Raw genomic sequence first — 14,439 nt, forward strand, 5'->3', positions numbered from 1 at the left:
TCACTTTGGTTCAGCTAACCTCGTTCATCTCTCCATGCCTTTCTCTTCTCCTCCTCCATTGCAACAGATACACAGGTCCCGTTTTATGCTACCTTCACGGGCCTCCAGAAAATGAGAACTCTGAAAATATTTTAACTCCTTCAGAGTTACATACCATAAAATAATACTTTTATGATTAACATAACAGTTTGATTGCTCTAATTACCTGTATTTACCTTGCGACATATTACAGGGCAAATTACATTCAGGGTAGAGTTACATCACATAACATCAACTGTGAACACCTTATGTTACCGTGGCGTTTAAGTCCATGGGAATTATGAGTATCCACTCCCAAATTCCCATCCGGGCTACATTAGTATCGGTTCATGGTATCGGTTAACTTTTACGAGTACGAGTGCGCACACATTTTACAGTATCGCCCCGATACCCGATACCAGTATCGGTATCGGTGCATCCCTAATTAAAATATTATTTCAAAAGCCAGCTTTGTGTCAAATGTCTGCAAAAATGTTGCTGTCAGTGTATCAGTCACTGACTCAACTCACTTTGTCAAGTGAACGTTAACAAGCAGTGTGTCAGTACCATCAGTCAGTCATGAGACATAATCAAAGTGTTGCTTTGGAGGATGCTATATACTCAGTCACCACTCTTACAAAAGGAACACCATCCATTCAGGGTAAGAGACAGGGTACAGCGTGGACAGGTCACAGGGCTAACAAATAAAGACAAACAACCATTCACAACTATGGGCAATTTAGAATCATCAGTTAACCTAACACCATCAACTGCCCACGTGAAAATGGGGAGAACATGGAAACTGATTGGGGGGGTGGGGGGTTGTGTGTGTTTAACCTCCAAGGACCTGGCGTCCACATATGTGGACATCACACCAAAATACTCAGTTTTGCTCTACAAGGGCCTTATATCCACTTTCAAGGACATTATACTGCTACTGTTCTATCAAAATTTTAAACGAATATCAGAACGAATATTTTTTTTAGATATGTGTGAATATTTAGGTTAAACACAACCTGCTGACACAATAGCTTTATCAAGAAATAAAAAAATAACTACAGAACTGCATGAACACTGAACAGTTGTATAACAGACTGCTGCTCTAGGGATAGTATGGTGTTTGGCACACTATATACGGGAACTTCTGTCATATTATGTGGTTTGGTTTGCTTATACTGGAGAAAAGACTGGAGAGTTATGTTACATCAGAGTGATACTGAATTCCTTAATAGCCGGAATTATTTGATGTCAAGAAAATCACCCAGAAAGAGACCACCATGTACTTTATTCATTTCAGCTGAGTTCACCTATGTGAAAGCACAGTGTTGGACTATTCAACTGCTTAGTGTACCTTTCTCTCTTAAAGCCCTCTTACATTTGGACTTGGCAATAAATAATTGTATGTTCTGCATATCTTTATAATGTTTATTCAAGACATTAGCAGTACATATTAAAAAAAAAAAAAAAAAAGATCAGTGTTTATGTGTATTGTGGAATTGTCTTATTACGTCACTCTGTGAATATAACACAGTATGTTTGTGGCTAGTCTCCAAAAAAGAGACCCCACAGACATAACACATGTGCAATGTATTTCTCTAAAATTTAGAAAAGATTAACTTTCAGGTATTTCTTGTCACCAGGCAAATAATGTTGCTTCCCCTCATCCCCTGGACCTTTTTAAGGGAATGCAACACCAGCAGTGAACCGAGATGCAGCCAGACCATCCCCCGAACCACCAGTGAACCCCACCCCGGGCAGGGTGTATGAAGTATCAAATGGGGTGTAGGAAGGACAAGCATATATAAGTCTTAATTGTTATCATGTATTTTTCTCAAAACAGTACTACACTATATTGAAAATATTGGAGGGTCAACCAATGGCTAGGCTACCTTAGTTTACACCCTAAAAGGGAAGATCAAGGCATCATCCCCTGTATGGACAACTAGTTTGGACCTTTTGATGATAATTATTATGAGTATTTACTGTAATTTGACAATGTTTTCAAGACCACCGTATCAGATATAGACTTCATGTGCTATTAAGTCGCAATAAAAATAAATTAAAAAAATGTCAGTGTTTGAGCTGGATGCTTTAAATGTTAAAGCGCTAAAATCACACGTTACAGATTTAAATAAAACCTTTATATGTACATAGTGTAAACAGATTCTGAGCAAAGGTAAAAATTTGCTTTCTACACTGGTTTACACCCTAAACTTACCATCTTGGGATGAAAAGTAGTTACTGCATTTACTGTAATTTAACAATCTTTTCAAAGCCACTGTATCAGATACAGACTTACTTCATTTACAACTGACTTGCCCTAAAAATCAAATAACATAAAATAAAATAATAAAATGTGTCAGTCATGCACAAAACTCAATCAGTTGCTTTAGAGAAGGCTACATGCTAATGAGCAACACCCTAAATACATAAATATAGTACCAGTAAAATTCATGAATAGTCTGTTTTCCGTGTTAAGTATCTACCAGACAATGTGAGCCCCAAAACACTCTTCAATATTATACTGTCAAAGTACATGTGTAGTATGGTGAAGAGAAAAAAAAGCTAATCAAGCTAATCAGTGACATATGAGTCTATGAGTGACCTTCAAATCATAGACTCAAGTCTATGATTTGTACAGAACCTACACAAACCTTTAAATGCAAGAAGTAGTTTACGTATTTGAATTGGTGTGAGAAAGGGTTTGAGATCTTCTGTCTCCACAAACAAAAGATCACTTTTTTGTTGTACACCAATAACGTCCGTCAGATGTTCTACAATGCAGATTATTTTCTCTCTGTCTAGTGCCAGCAGGAGGCTTGTATATTCCTCTTCAATTTCCATCCCTGAAAGAGAACTAAGAGGAAACGGTGAATGGTGTAGGGAGACAACAAAAAGGCCTGCCATGTTATAAAGTGGTGGTGGGTAATAATCCATCAGACTGTCAGCATTTACACACACTCTTCTTTCTGTAGGGCAATGCAAGCAGTGAAGTCCAAAGGTCAATGAGAAGTACTTAGTGATGCAACTCGAGCACAAAGTACAATTCAGAATCATTAACAAGTATAACAGCGTGCTGTGCTCAGTCGCCTAGTGCCTGAGCTCGGATCATACCAAAATTAGGGGGAATTTACGACGGTGCGCTCTGCGCTTCGTGTGTTGTTTTTGTTTTATACAGTTGTCAGTCAGGCATCTAACTAACAAATTATACTCCAAAAGACCCCATGCTTCTGAAAAAATGACCCGGGCATAAGCCCAGTAAGCCACCCCCCCGCTCCGTTGATGGTTGACTCCAAATCTCCCGAACACTATGTCGATTTGAGAACGCAAGACCGAGACCGAGACCAAAGTCAGTCGAGACCAAGACAAGACCAAGACCACATAAAAGTGGTCTCGAGACCAAAACAGGTGTTCTGGGAATTTCTCCTACCCCGCAAACGGTCCTACCCGTTGTTCCTGAGCATGTGCGCGCATGCGCACAACACATAAAGTGAAGCAAAGCGCATCCGGCTGTGATTTAATGCTACTCCGTTGTCATATTTGCAGGAAAATAGGTAAGTAGTAAGTATTAGTACTTTTTATTGACGTTGATACTTGAGTTTTTTAAGCCTTTGTGATTGTTTGTCAATATTAAAGTAAAGTCGCTATCTGCTTTCTGCACAAAACTGTCGAATTTGCAGCTTCGGTGAAGTCTGCTGTCAAGTTACTGGACACGTGGTATTTGCACAACACTTCTGAATCCGCAGCTTTGGTGTTTTAAGGCTGTTTCGGTAATGTCGTTATTTAATAAGTTACATTATTTGCATTGTTAACTGCACATATTGAAGCTCAGAAGAAAATGTTTACTTACATTCGTGAGATATGGAGAAGAAGTGGGAAGAGATTTACGCGCTTATTTCTGCGGGCTCCAACCCTTCAGGATATGACAAGGCTCAGAGGCAAAACCTCAGAAGATATGCCTCAAAATTCCAACAAAAGGGTCAGTAATTTATTGTTAATACTAACAACACATATATGTGGTTAAATTAATTTATAAATATATATTGTTCTACTGCAGATGGAGAACTCTTTGTTGGAACCAGAAAAGTAGTAAAAACCATGGATGATGCCAGGAAGATATTTCATGAGTTTCATTCATCTCCAATTGGAGGACACACTGGCACACACAAAACGCTAAATGCAGTGTGTTCCAGATTTTACTGGTTTGGTATGACAGTTGACATTAAAACATGGGTATGTATTAACTGTTTGCATTGTTGTTAAATGCCGTTTAAAATAAGAAATTTTTTTTGATATCAGTTAAAAGAGAAACTGTACACTTGCAAAATATAAATAAATATGATTAATTAGTGATATTACAGTAATAACCTGTAGGCCTGGCAGAGATTTGAAGACACACACAAAGTTTTGCTGCTAAATTGTTTGTTCGTTAGAGAATATATCATTAATGATGTTTTTTGGGTTTTTTTTATAAATGAGAATGTTGAACATTTACGTGAACTCCATAAATATTTTTACCTTAAAGATTCTGGAATGTGACCAGTGTCAAAAAGTTGGGAAACCACTGACTGCTGTGCAACCGTTGCAGTGTATTCAGGTAAATATTATGCCCCTTTTACCCATCAAACTATACTTCTAGCTCATATTCATGAAGGCAGGAGTGTTTGCCAACTAATTTTAACCATCGATGTTAATGTGTACATTATACAAATTGTTATTCAAATTATTAATTTGTCCTTGATAGGTGTCTGAAGTGCGGGAACTTATTGGTATAGATCTTACTGGACCTCTTCCTAAAACGTCAAGCGGCTTCCAGTATATACTGACTGCAACTGACTACTTTTCAAAATGGGTTGAAGCTTTCCCATTAAAAACGAAATCTGCATCTGAGGTAGCCCAGCACTTGTGCTCCATTATATATAGACATGGCTGCCCCAAAAGGATTTTGTCAGACCAAGGCAGAGAGTTTGTGAATGAAGTAAGTGTTAAATAATTTTCAGTTACATTTTTTAACTTTACTTCACTGGGGTCAAAGATTTTTTCTTGTGTGCTTGTATAAGAAGTATAAGAACCTAGTCCTTATCTGTTGAAGCTCAACTCTGATCTTTGCAAGTTATTGCAAATTGAAAGAAGTGTCACAGCAGCATACCATCCACAGACCAATGGTCTAGATGAAAAGACCAATGACAATATAAAAAGGTATGCCTAATTTTTATCTATCAGTTTTAATAACATTACTTATGTTATTCAAACTTAATTGTTACTTAATAATTTATTAATTTCTTTACTTCTAATTAAACTTTAATTACTGTCTTTACATATTTCGATGCCTGCATTTAGAGCCCTCCGAAAACTGGTGAATGACCAGCAGAATAACTGGGATCTGTATCTAGATCCCACCCTGTTTTCACTGCGGTCAAAAGTACACACCACAACAAAATACTCACCTTTTTTTTCTGATGTATGGAAGAGAGGCAGTATTTCCATCAGAAGTGCCTGCTCAAGTGCCGGTGAGTGTTTGTCAAATTCTTTCTACGTTAGAACTAAGAATTGAAACCATTTAAGTAAAAAACCCAGTAATGTCTTTATGAATATGATATCATCTTGTTTTAATTGCTAATATCTACAAAACTTTAGATTTCCAACATCATTCTGCCAGACGACAAAAGGTACAGTGACTATGTACAGTCTGAAAGTGAAGCACAACATGCAGTTAAAGAAACTGCACAAGAAAACATTATGAAGTCACAAGACAAGCAAAAAGGTTGCATACGCCAAGCGGGTCCTGAAAAAGTACAAAAATGTTGTGTAAAATGTAGGGGATCAAATTCTGCTTCTAAATATGAGGAAACGTGGGCGAAAAGGAGGAAGACTTGAACCGGATTTTTCAGGTCCCTACACAATTGATGACATCAGTGGAAAATGTGTTAGACTGAAAAACGCTGAGGGAAATACTTTAAAAGTCTATACAGTATTGACCACATTAAACCTTATAGAACAAGCCACCCTGTCCAAGTCTCAACTCCAACTGAACCTGTTGAGAGTAGCCCATCTTCTGAGATGCAGCCTTGCAGTCCTCAGCATCATCCTGAAGCGCTGCAAAATAACAGACCCTCTGTCATACAGTTTGCACCAAAAATAGCTCAGGTAACATCAGTCCAAGCACCAGAAGAGCTTGTACCAGTGACCCCCAGAAACCCAGCACGCAAGAAAAAGGTGGCATAGCTAAAATCTCATTCTGACCGGTTGGTCAATTGTTGCCAGTTTGGCTAGTCGAATGGATAGAATTTTTTTTTTCTCCCCTCTTGCTAATTTTGACCTGTTGGTCCAATTTTGGCTAATTTCTCCCCTCTGGCATGGTTATTTTGTTGGCCCGTTGGCCCTTGTCTGTTGTTGGCCCGTTGGCCCTTGTCTGTTTGTGGCCCGTTGGCCATTGACCGTGATTTTCAAATGGCAACTGTTATTACTAAAGAAACTTATCATATTTTGTTTTTAGTGAAGTGGCTTTGGGCTGCAAAAGACACCGGGCGTGTGGAGGCAGTCGTTGGGCCATACAAATTGTATGACTCTTCTTTTCGCACACTGGAGGACAGTGGGTGGCTTTCTGATGAGGTAAGTGAAGTAATCATTTTTGGTCCTAGTGGTGGTCTGTAAAAATAACCTTCTGTTAATCCAAACAGGTCATTGATGCATACCTGCACTGCCTCATTAGGAAACAAAAGGCAAGTAAGAACGTATGCGGTTATTTCACAAAAGCATTTTATACAATTATGTAATCTTTTAAAAAACTCTTGCATTTTTCAGGAACCCGTGTATCAGTTGTCTTGCGTTGTTGCAACCTCTCTGTTTTCTGGGAAGTTTAAATGTGTCACCAAGGTAATGTAGATGTTATATAGGTCATATAGTGCATGTTATGTAAATGAATCTAAACCTTTATAAACTTAAAATATTCCACAGATGTTGTTTCCGGCTGAGGACATTTGGTTGTGCCCACTGAACTTCGGTGCACACTGGATCCTTGTGGTACATTGTTCTTTTTAGCAGCATATTCTTTTTTTGAAAATGCTTACAACTGATTATGTTTACTTAAGTTAGTGTACTACACATATTCTACTAAATACAATTTTTATTTTAGGTTGTCAAAATCTCCTCACGATCTGTACTGCTGTTAGACCCTCTTGGAAATGAAGGTTGTTATGAAAGGAAAATTATGCGTAACTGGAGGTATTCATCATTCATTAATTATCTGTTTTGGGTTGTTTGGTTTGTGGGGGTTTTTTATATTTAGAGCAAAATGCTGGCTACATTTTAAAAAATTGTTTTATTTTTATTAGGAATTTTCTGAAGATGAAAGGAAAGGAAGAGTCCCGAGTGGATTGGAAAATGGAGACTCTGCCACACAGCAAGCAGATGGACTCCAGCAGTTGTGGAGTTTTAGTGTTGAAGGTATTTAATAAGCCATTGTATTTAATTGTATTTATTGTATTTAACTAGAATTAAGTTAATCAATTGCAATTACTGTAACATATTTTACAGTTTGCCGAACACTATACCTTATGAGTGGAGAGGTTACTAGGGTGCTGTCCACTCCAGAAGCCATTGGGGCTGCAACGCACAGAAATTGCTTGCGAACTGCTAGAACATCAAAGTAAGTTGAGTCATGTGCTTTTGTATTGCAATAGCACTTTCAGTTTTGTTTAAAACTGTTATGTTGAACGCCGGTGTGTTTCTAGGTAATGCTGATGACTACTGTGTGGTTTGTTCCATGCTGGAAGCCGATCCTGAGTCCAGTATGATTGAAATGGTAAAACAAATAAACCACAAATGCAATATACAGTTGCTTGCAACATTATTCGGCCCCCTTGAACTTTTCCACATTTTGTCATATTACAGCCACAAACACGAATCAATTTTAATTGTAATTCCACATGAAAGACCAATACAAAGTGGTGTATACGTGAGGAGTGGAACGACAGTCGTATATGATTCCAAACAATTTTACAAATGAATAACTGAAAAGTGGGGTGTGCGTAATTATTCAGCCCCTGAGTCAATACTTTGTAGAACCACCTTTATCTGCAATTACAGCTGCCAGACCTTTTAGGGGTATGTCTCTACCAGGTAGAGACGTTGTTCTTTCACGTGGAATTCCAATAAAATTGATTCATGTTTGTGAATGCAATCTGACAAAATGTGGAAAAGTTCAAGGGGCGAATACTTTTGCAAGCCACTGTAGTAATTATTTTCTCATGAAATTCGTAATGTTGGTTAACACACTTACACCCCCCCTTCTCCCTCTTCAGGTGCAGTGTGAGTTTTGTCTCAGATGGGCACATTTTGGATGTGCTCAATATGAGAGCAGCCTGGTCAAGTACTTGTGCGACAAATGTGCATAATTGTTATGAATACTGTTTCTTTTCCACTTCTTTCTCCCTGTGTTCTGTTGGATCTGTAAATATCAAATATATATATATATATATCTGTAAATATATTCAGTAAATATATACTGTAACTATAATGGTGTGAGTTCATTGTCAAAGTTTATATAGTCAGGTGTTCCAATCACTTCTATGGTGACAGCTGTATAACTTAAGCACCTTGGCATGCAGACTGCTTCTACAAACAAGTGCCAAACCATGCTACCTTTGTTAATAAGAGCAAGAAGCATACTCTGACGGGAAGAATTACGTGCCAAAACATGCTACCGTTGTTATTATAAACTAGAAGCATACTCTGACGGGAAGAATTACGTGCCAAAATATGCTACCTCTGTTATTATAAACTAGAAGCATACTCTGACGGGAAGAATTACGTGCCAAAACATGCTACCTTTGTTAATAAGAGCAAGAAGCATACTCTGACGGGAAGAATTACGTTCCAAAACATGCTACCTTTGTGAATGTGACCTACAAGCACACTTTAATGGGTAAAAAGAAGTGTCAAACCATACTGGCTTTATGAATATCAGCTACAAACATACTCTGATGGGCAAAGTTAAGTGGCAAACCGTCATACCTACTTAAATTTGTACTGGAATTATTGTGTGGCAGCAGAAATGTGCATAAATTACGTACAGTAGGACATTTTGCCAAAGTAGGGCAGTTTGTCATAAGGCAGCGTAAAATTATCCTACTGGTAGGATGGTTTGCCAAAGTAGGACGTTTTGTCAGAGGACACCGTAAAATTTTCCTACAGGTAGGATGTTTTGCCAAAGTAGGACGTTTTGTCAGAACACCGGTCTCGAGACATCCAACTCTACCCTAATCTGGTGCTCATGGGGTTATCACAGTGACTATTTTAGCCTGAACCACTCCCTTAGTCATTGCCTGATTGTTGCACTGGCAAGAGGTTTTGTGTGGCTTATTCCCTGTTCATGCTTTACATAGTTTGTTCTCTGTAGTGCTATTTACATCTGAATCACAAACGCCTTTTTAGATCATCCTAGCCCACTTTAAACCCTGAGTACAGTTCTATATACAAAGGATAAATTATATCTTTTTTCCCATTTCATGTCTTTTTATGTGATAAGCCCCGCTGATTGAGATATCAATAGGATTGACTTTTATGTGTTATAGTTCCCTTCATTTATTTGTTTGTTTGAAAACATAGTGATGCAAAATAAAAACTTCCCACAAATATGTAAAACCTAAAGAAATAAGTGTATTGTGAAAAAGCAAGGAGTGAAAAATACAGATTTATGTGTAAAGATGTTGGGAGTGAAAGTAAAGCTGTCAAAAAATACTCAAGTAAAATACCTGGAAATTCTGCATAAGTACAACAATTACGTAACTTCGAACAATGAATTTTGACAATGAAATCTACAATAATAAGGAGGAAATTTTAATATGCCTGCTGTCATATCATCAATTAAGTTGTTGTTATGCTTGCAATATGGCTACTGAATGGCCAAACTTCAGCGGAGAAGGGCCTCAAGCTGTTTTCAGTGAGATAAAAAAAAAAAAACAATTGAATGAACAGTCAAATAAAAAATGAATAAAGTCCTTTCTTTATTTTATTTTATTAAGTTTGTATATTTGTCTAGAAGCAAAAGAGAGAGAGAGAGGGGGGGGAGGAGAGAGGAGAGATCAGGATATAGTAGATAAACATGTTTCTACACAAAACCCAAGAGCTAAGAAATATGAAATGAATACCTTTGAAGGTGATTTTTTTAAGCCAATGAGAAAGGAACATGTATGGCCAAGAATGCATTATGAGCCCAGGACACCACCACATGAGAGAAATATACTCATTAAATTATTATTTTAAAAGCCAGCTTTGTGTCAAATGTCTGCAAAAATGTTGCTGTCAGTGTATCAGTCGCTGACTCGACTCATTTTGGTAACTGAATGTCAACAAGCAGTGTGTCAGTACTATCAGTCAATCATGAGACAATCACAGTGTTGCTTTGGAGGACGCTTTATACTCAGTCACCACTCTTACAAAAGGAACACCATCCATTCAGGGAAAGAGACAGGGTACAGCGTGGACAGGTCACAGGGCTAACAAATAGAGACAAACAACTACACAACTATGGCACAAGTTGTGTAGCTGGCACAACACCACAAGGCCAGAGAGCCTTGTGGTGTTGCAGCTGGTGAGATGTGTGTGTGCATGCTGCTTGATTACTCCTGCTCTGTGGAGAGGAGTGTGCTTGGTGATTAACCTTTGTTTTGCTTACTTTCCAGGGCTTTTGACCAACTACTGAGTTTTGTTGTGTTTTCTTTTTAAAAGTTGATACCTGCTTGACCGTCTCTTTGAGTTGTTGAAACTTTAATAAAACCTTTTAAATTTAACCATTTTGCCTTTCTCTCTTTTTTCAACCCGGACACTTTTTGTTGCTTCCCTCATCCCTGGACCTTTTAGGGAATGCAAAACCAGCAGTGAACCGAGATGCAGCCAGACCATCCCCCGAACCACCAGTGAACCCCACCCCGGGCAGGGTGTATGAAGTATCAAATGGGGTGTAGGAAGAACAAGCATATATAAGTCTTAATTGTTATCATGTATTTTTCTCAAAACAGTACTACACTATATTGAAAATATTGGAGGGTCAACCAATGGCTAGGCTACCTTAGTTTACACCCTAAAAGGGAAGATCAAGGCATCATCCCCTGTACGGACAACTAGTTTGGACCTTTTGATGAGAGTTATCATGAGTATTTACTGTAATTTGACAATGTTTTCAAAACCACCGTGTCAGATATAGACTTCATGTGCTATTAAGTCGCAATAAAAATAAATTAAAAAATTGTCAGTGTTTGAGCTGGATGCTTTAAATGTTAAAGCGCTAAAATCACACATTACAGATTTAAATAAAACCTTTATATGTACATAGTGTAAACAGATTCTGAGCAAAGGTAAAATTTGCATTCTACACTGGTTTACACCCTAAACTTATCATCTTGGGATGAAAAGTAGTTACTGCACTTACTGTAATTTAACAATCTTTTCAAAGCCACTGTATCAGATACAGACTTACTTCATTTACAACTGACTTGCCTTAAAAATCAAATAACATAAAATAAAATAATAAAATGTGTCAGTCATGCACAAAACTCAATCAGTTGCTTTAGAGAAGGCTACATGCTAATGAGCAACACCCTAAATACATAAATATAGTACCAGTAAAATTCAAGAATAGTCTGAAGCCTGCAGTCTTTTCTCATATTTACTGTCATCCTACCCTAGTTTACACTATAAAATTATCATGGGAGAAATATAGTTACTATATTTACTGTTGTATGAGGATGTTATTAAAGGCACACTGCCTGCTACCAACTCACCTTCTGTTCCATAACCACTTTGTTGGCACAGTCAATCATGCATGAAACTGAATGAGGATGTTGTTTTAAAGAATACTGGGTGTCAGTGGACACCATTTTCAGAGGATTTTTACATTAAAAGGCTCGTCTTTAAACCAAGCACACTCCTAAACAAAACAAAAACATAATGGCCAATTATCCATTTAATGGCCAGCTACATTTTACCATCTCTAGCTCTCTATAAAGCTTCTTGAGGTAAGTGTTATTGTGAACTTGAGCTACTGAAGTAAAACTGAATGGAACTAAAAGTGTAACATGAACACTCGCCATTGTAACTATATGACAAAGGAAGCAACATTTACTACCAGAATTAAACCGAAAAACTCACCTTGTCTCCATCATTATTTGCTCAGATGATGCCTATGGTCTCCAAAGTTTGATTGTTCGTATCAATGTAAATTTTCTAATAAGAAATGGAGAAAAGTGATTATCACTGTATTAATTTTAAAGCTAATATATAAAGACAGTTGAATAGGTATACTTCCATTTTGCAGAATATTACTTAAGCATTAGTTACTTAGTAATTACTTGGCTGCTACAACACTTAAAATTATTCACAAAAGAATTTGCATCTTTTACCTGGAAAACACCTGGAAATTAAGTGAGATTAAGTGACTCCATAATCGACCCGCAATCCAGAAAGCACAGGGTACTTGCAGTGTACTTGTTTCATTGTTTCCTGCAAAAACCTGACTTACATGCTAATGCGTGTAAGTGCAGGGTACTTGGGCCTTATTCGCAGGTCATGTTATAAAGTGTTACCCTGATCTATTCTCTGACTAGACAACCATCAACTCTTTATAAATCTGAGGAGCAAACTGAAAGATAAGGCTGCAACCTAACCAAATACATTTTAAAGGGATAATTCAGATAATTAAGAGCAATGAGTTTTCAGTGAGCTTATTTAGCAAAGGGCCAAAGTTGTAATTTCTTTTTGAGGTTGTTGATAACTAAAATCACAGTCAACTGAAATTCCTGTGTGTTCTGGTTATTTGCACTCATATTCAACTCCTCCCTGAGTGGGTGGGGAGTGGGTTACAATACTTTACTCAGACTGCAGGCTATTCTGGTGTCTACCATTGACTTTCCTTATCTTAACCCAGTCATGCTGTAGTTTGGAGGAACATCTCTGTAAGCAGCAGGGTCGGTAACCTTACCTCCACCCTGCTGGCTGTCAGAAGAACATGATTGACAGTTTCTATGTCACCATGAATAAACATCTCATCCCATGGAAGGCACAGCTCTTTGGGGCATTTGGACATGAACTTTAAAAAAAAAAAACATTTTGTATTCAATTTGCTAATGTTAGTGGTGAATAACTCACAGACAAATTGCAATGCTAATAGTTTTAATTTAAGAATGAGATACAGTTCACTCTACAAAGTAAAGGTCTGGAGAAAGCTTTCTTTTAATCATACAGAAAATTCAGCTCCAATTCATTGCACATGATGCCTGATTGTTTGCATCATAGCGATGGTGTGGAAATACAGAGAAAGAAAAATGCAGATCATTGTGCTTTTTACTGATGCATTATAGAGTTGATTCACAATTACATAATAATGTTTCCACAGATAGACGGGAGCTCAGTTTCACAGTCCATGCTCTCTAAGCATCCACTCTTTTCCTCTGCAAGAAAACCAAAATAAAACACAAAAATCACACACAGTCAGTCAGTGCTACTCAGACTAAAAAGGTTTCCAACATGGGGTGACGATGTTTAGCAAATAAGTGTAATTTTAGTTCGTTCAGTACTAACTGTGAAATTACAGTATTTGTAAATGGTAATGGTATTTACATTAAAGGGTATTTGTCAAGAAGACTGACACAAACAGTGATTGAAGCATCACCTTTGGATTACCAGATGAACTGCTCTACTTCCTGATTCACAGCCGTTTATGTTGCTCAATTCAGTGTTCTGTGCCTATATATAAATATCAATGTCTTTTAATCTGTTTCACCCACCATGTTTGTACACAATACTTACAGTTATTTTTGTACCACACAATTAACATCTTAGTGAGTGGACAGCAATAATCAAGGACAACATTAATCCACCCATTAATAACCCAGTGCATAGAAGTTTTGAACATAACATGATAGCTTTGTGTAACTTCAGAAGTCTGTAATTTTTTTTTTCTAAAATCTCAATTATTTTATGATGCATCACTGGAAACACAAACTGTAAATATTCTAGGATAAGAAACAATGCTCAGTGCAATAATAATATCTTTCAAAGAAAAGAAAATATACTTTAATACATACTTTTAAAACACTTGATAGACTAGTAATTAGCTTGAAGTGATAATCAAAATAGATGAATGCAAATAAGATTGTTTTGTTTTTTAAACACTTGATAGACTTACCACTAAAAGTTATTTGCAAACAGTGGTGCTCATCTTTGGCTGTGTCTCCATTACAAAAGTCAGCAAAAGCAGACATTCCCATATAATCACTCCAGGACCAAGAAGGATTCTGTTAAAGCAAAATAAAATATTATATAAATTCATATTCATAAAATAATTCAATTGCTTCTCAAAATGTTAGACATCATGCTATTTACCCTGGACTATTATGGCCTCCAACCCAAAATGCTCCATGA

General features: G+C 37.2%; 1 long non-coding RNA gene across 1 annotated transcript; it reads right to left on the reverse strand.

Annotated features, from left to right (window-relative positions):
* Positions 1 to 13,171: 13,171 nt before the first annotated feature.
* On the reverse strand, positions 13,172 to 14,313 carry LOC120433146. Its single transcript, XR_005608358.1, has 2 exons — positions 14,204 to 14,313; positions 13,172 to 13,466 (listed from the first exon to the last, which is right to left on the reverse strand). It is a non-coding gene; the product is annotated as an uncharacterized LOC120433146 (long non-coding RNA).
* Between the last annotated feature and the right edge of the window lie 126 nt (positions 14,314 to 14,439).

Source organism: Oreochromis aureus, linkage group 3 (genome assembly GCF_013358895.1).
Source record: "Oreochromis aureus strain Israel breed Guangdong linkage group 3, ZZ_aureus, whole genome shotgun sequence".
Taxonomy (NCBI): Eukaryota; Metazoa; Chordata; class Actinopteri; order Cichliformes; family Cichlidae; genus Oreochromis; species Oreochromis aureus.